Raw genomic sequence first — 5000 nt, 5'->3', positions numbered from 1 at the left:
GCTTCCTTGTGTGACACCATGGAGAATCAACAAGCCAGAATCAACAACAAAGCCAGATTACAGTTTGCTGAATTACACTGGGAAAAGACTCATTTCTGGAGACATGTGCTGTGCTCTGATGGAGCTAAGATTGAACTGTTTGGCCATAATGAGCAGTGTTACATTTGGAGGACAAAGGGGAAAGCTTACAAGCCTATGAACACCATCCCAACTGTGAAGTATGGGGGCGGCAGCATCATGTTGTGGGGCTGTTTTGCTGTAGGAGGGACTGGTCCACTTCAAAGCATAGATGGCATGATGAAGAAAGAACAGCATGTAGAAATACTGAAGCAACATCTCAAGACATCAGCCAGGAAATTAAAACTTGCACAAATGGGTCTTCCAAACAGACTATGACCCTAAGCATACTGCCAAATTAGTTAGAATGTGCTTAAAGGACAACAGAGTGAATGTTTTGGAGTGGCCATCACAAAGCCCTGATGTCAATCCTATAGAAAATGTGTGGGCAGAGTTGAAAAAGCTTGTGTGAGCAAGACAGCCTACAAATCTGACTCAGTTACAGCAATTCTGTCAGGAGGAATGGACCAAAATTCCTGCAAACTACTGTGAGAAGCTTGTGGAAGAAAAAAAAGATAATGCAAGTTCCTTATTTCCAATGTAAGAATATATGCTAATATGCGCACACAAGCTGAACGCACCCTGTAGAAAACTGCTGTAGTAAGAGTTGTGCGCGGCTTACAGTGCAATGTAAACAAAAGATATGTTAAACGAACTATTATAAATTATTAAAATGATGATGACAACAGTTCATTTAAATACTTCTTTTAAATACTTCTAAATCTCTTTCTTTTAATAGTTTGCGAATAAATTGCATTTCAAAATGCATTAAGAGCCATTTTTAAAAAGTCCAAATTTTCCCACAATATTACTGTATTTTTACTGTACTCAAATTGCATAATTCCTTGCTTCTTATGCAATTCTTTATATGTATAATAGCTTTTTTTTTTTTTTTTTGATGAATTGGTCACAGAAGTTGTGTGAAATGACAGGCAAGTGTTTATTGTGTTCAATGTGATCTCTTCTTTTAATCTTTTGCTAATAAATTACATTATAAAATGCACTAAGAGCCATTTTTAAGAGTCAAAGTTTTCGAATAATATTACTGATTTGACTGTACTCAAACTGCTTAAAAGTTATTCTCTTACGTAATGCTTCATATGTATAATTGAGGAGGTTTTGAGTTGATGAATCGGTCACAGCAGTTGTGTTTTAGAAAAATAAAGGCAGCAAGAGTTTTTTTTTACAGTGAATCTTTATAAATAATGATAAAGGCCATGAAAATAAATGACATTTTAAAACGTATTTTTAAAGTTGTACAATTTTTAAGGGTATCTCTTTTTTTTTTACTGTATTTTTACTATAATGTGTTAATTGTAAACTCTTCTTTAAATTATTTGCCAATACATTACCTTATAAAATGCATTGAGAGTTAATTTTAAGAGTCAATTTTTCCCATGATATTACTGTATTTTTACTGTACTCAAATTTCCCAAATCCTCCCTTCTTATGTAATGCTTCATATGTACCTATTTTTTTTTTTTTTTTTGAGAACAGGACACGAGCTATTGTGTTAAATGACAGGCCAGTGTTTATTGCACTACTAATGACAGTGTGTAAGCTGCAGTCATCAAGCAGAGGTGTGTGTTTAAGCGTCGGCCTCCACCTGTCCTGCGGGTCAGCGGTTTATTCTCACGCAGGGTGGAGAACCAGTCCTGAGACCTCATTGACGTAAAGAAGGAAAGGCCAGAGGAAGCACTCAGTGTTCCCTTCCTGTGTTTCTACACAGCGTGTAAGTGTGTGTGTGTGATAAGTGTGTGCTGTTTCGTATCCTTAATTATGGCAGAAAGTTGCAGAGAAAACTCCCATTTTCCTGGAATAACCAAAGGGCACAATATTTACTCTTAACAATGCGAAAACAGCCCAAACTCACACAAACTCCGCCAAGAGTCACAGAGTGACCCCTGCTCTCTGTAGATCCGGGAAAGGAAATCCCATTATATAACTCAGAGATTGATTTGATTAGAAAGGCTGCATGAAGATCCTTTTAGAAAAAAGATGGATGAATGAATCCCAATGCAGGAGCTTCTAGCAAAACTGGAGACTCAGTGTCTCTTGGATGAAACCACATAGTCATGAATAGCGAAAAATAAACAATACAATGCTTCAGGCCAACCCAAACATGAGCTGGACTATGACAGAGCTCTGGGTCCAACTTTTTTAATGGGCCCTATCATACACCTAGCGTAATAAGACGTGTTTGGCGCGATTTATTGCTATTTTCAAACCAGCGCAACCCTAATTTTCATGTTTTGCGTCATGTTAGTTAAATAGCAAATCCATTTGCGCCACTTTGTGGACTTATGAGTGTTCTGGTGTAAAAAGGAGGTGTGTTAAGGCGCATTGTTGGCACGTTGCTATTTTGAGGAACTGAAATAGCCTGTGCCATTGACCAACTAAAAGCTGAAAACAGCAGCTCCATGACACAAGCGTACTGGGGTTCAGAAGGAAAAAAAGGCAGTGTGAACAAACCAACCGAGAAGGTGGCAAGGCGGGACAATCGCCTGTCGCACGATAGCAGTATTATTAATTCTATAATTAATCCTACAATAACACAGATATTGTGATATATCATTTAAAATATGTGATCAGTTTTCTTATTATTACACTGTATGTAAGAGAACACACAGCCGCTTGATTTATTCATGAATCTGGCACATTAAAACACTTCACACACAGAAAAGCAGCTCAATGACAGGAAGTGAGATCAGCCACACCTTCAGCAGTGTGTTCTGTGACCGACAGTGACACCAGAGCAGCAATACTGACCCGTTCACATGTCCTACATCAGATCAGACACAATTATTATGATTGGTAGTATCGGTTGGTAAAAATTAATGCTTTCAAGCTTAAACCCTGCAGGAGTCAATCTATAAAGCACCAGTAACCTTTTAATACAACGCTGAGCTCGTACTTTACACATGCAATGGCATTTACTCAGCATTTTACTCGCCTGTGGAATTATCCTGCATTATTTTACAGTGAAGGAACAAATAAAACAATGAAAGTCAATGAATATGAACTCATTTTTGAGTGAACGATCACTTCAACGTGATGCATTTGATTAAAAAAGGGGGAAAATATCTTTAAAAGCAGACTTTAAAGTTATTAAAAAGCAAAACAACTTCCCCTTCTCTCTCTCCTCTGATTGGAGTTTACTGGTGTGAAGGCGGGATTAACCTAGTCATAAATAGTGTGGTTCTGAGAGTGCCTCACACAGGTGAGTGGGTTTGATAAACCAGCTGTAGGATACAAGATACACTCTGTCCTCTATGCACTAGATCAGGGCTTTTCAATCTTTGTGCTAAAGGTCCTTTGTCCTGAAAGTTTTAGCTCCAACTCCAATCAAACACACCTATGCTAGCTAATCAAGCTCTTACTATGCTTTCTAGAAACATTCTTGGAGGTGTGTAAGGCAAGTTAAAGTGTTAAAGTTAAAAGTCTGCAGGACACCAGACCTCCTGGACCCCAGGAGTTTGAAAACCCCTGCACAAAAGACTTTGTAAGAAACACTTCTATTTGTTTGTTTGTATAGCTAAGCTTTTTACATTTTTTTAAATTAATTAATTAATTAATTAATTAATTTATTTGTTTATTTATTTATTTATTTATTTATTTATTTATTTATTTATTTATTTATTTATTTATTTATTTATTCTTTTTATTTCATTTGTTATTTCATTTATTTAATTATTTTATTTATTAAATTAAATTTTATTCTTATTTATTCATTTATTTAGATTTTTATTATTTTTATTTATTTATTTTATTTTTTATTTTTTATTTCATTATTTTATTTTTTATTTTTTATTTTTAATTTATTTATTCATTTTTAATTATTTATTTATGTATTTATTTTAATTTTATTAATAAATTTAATTTAATTTTATTTTATTCTAATTTATTTATTTTATTTTATTTATTTATTTATTTAGTGTTAATTCTTTTTCATTCATTTATTTTATTTTGTTTTAATAAAATTTTATTTAACTTTATTTTATATTTTGCTCTATTTTCTATAGTTATTTTCTCCATATGTAAAGTTTTAAAAATTTTATATTTGATCCTATCTTATAGTTACAACATCTATTTCTATATCTAAAATTGTCTGTGTTTTCACTTTCACTTAGTTTTTTTTTATAATCACGGACGATTGTATAAGCATTTCACTGCATATTGTACAGCAAATTACTTTGTTTGTGACAAATAAAATCAAAATTTGAAACCTGTCAATCACACAAGATCTCAAATAGAAAACTACAACAACTCAATCGATTCCCCATGGATAAAATCAAGCCCCGCCCACAAGTGTCCTTGTTCTAGAAGGGAAAACTGCAACTAAACTCATTCATCATTCATTCATTTTCCTTTGGCTAGGTCCCTTATTCATCAGGGGTCACCACAGCGGAATGAACGGCCAAATATTCCAGCATATGTTTTACGCAGCGGATGCCCTTCGAGCCACAACCCAGTACTGGGAAACACCCATACACACTCATTCACACACACTCATACACTACGGCAAATTTAGTTCATCCAATTCCCCTACAGCGCATGTGTTTGGACTGTGGGGGAAACCAGAGCATCCGGAGGGGAACTTGCAAACTCCACACAGAAATGCCAACTGACCTAACAGGGACTCAAACCAGCGACCTTCTTGTTGTGATGCGACAGTGCTAACCACTGAGACACCATGCCGCCGCACCTAAACTCACTGCTTCACAAATCACAGCAGTGTCTGTTGGTAATCTAAAAGATGAATGTTCCCTGATGCATATATAACATAAAAAAACAGCAGAAAATGAGCCGCTAACAGAGCCGATGTGCCCAGAGGGAGACTTCACACAGAAGTGAGCAGAGCTTATGAGAGACATTAGTCATGA

General features: G+C 35.3%; 1 protein-coding gene and 1 long non-coding RNA gene across 4 annotated transcripts in view; one reads left to right on the top strand and one right to left on the bottom strand.

Annotated features, from left to right (window-relative positions):
* Window positions 1-1655, top strand: part of LOC141378979 (uncharacterized) — a 2819-nt gene extending 1164 nt beyond the window's left edge. Inside the window, exon 3 of the long non-coding RNA XR_015516352.1 lies at window positions 1-1655. This exon is cut by the window's left edge and continues 642 nt beyond it. This is a non-coding gene — a long non-coding RNA (uncharacterized LOC141378979).
* rapgef5a (Rap guanine nucleotide exchange factor (GEF) 5a) overlaps window positions 1-5000 on the bottom strand; it is a 111380-nt gene that overhangs the window by 42475 nt on the left and 63905 nt on the right. The window lies entirely within an intron of this gene.

Source organism: Danio rerio, chromosome 19 (genome assembly GCF_052040795.2).
Source record: "Danio rerio strain M-AB ecotype USA chromosome 19, GRCz13ab, whole genome shotgun sequence".
Taxonomy (NCBI): Eukaryota; Metazoa; Chordata; class Actinopteri; order Cypriniformes; family Danionidae; genus Danio; species Danio rerio.
This window is presented reverse-complemented; position numbering and strand designations above follow the sequence as displayed.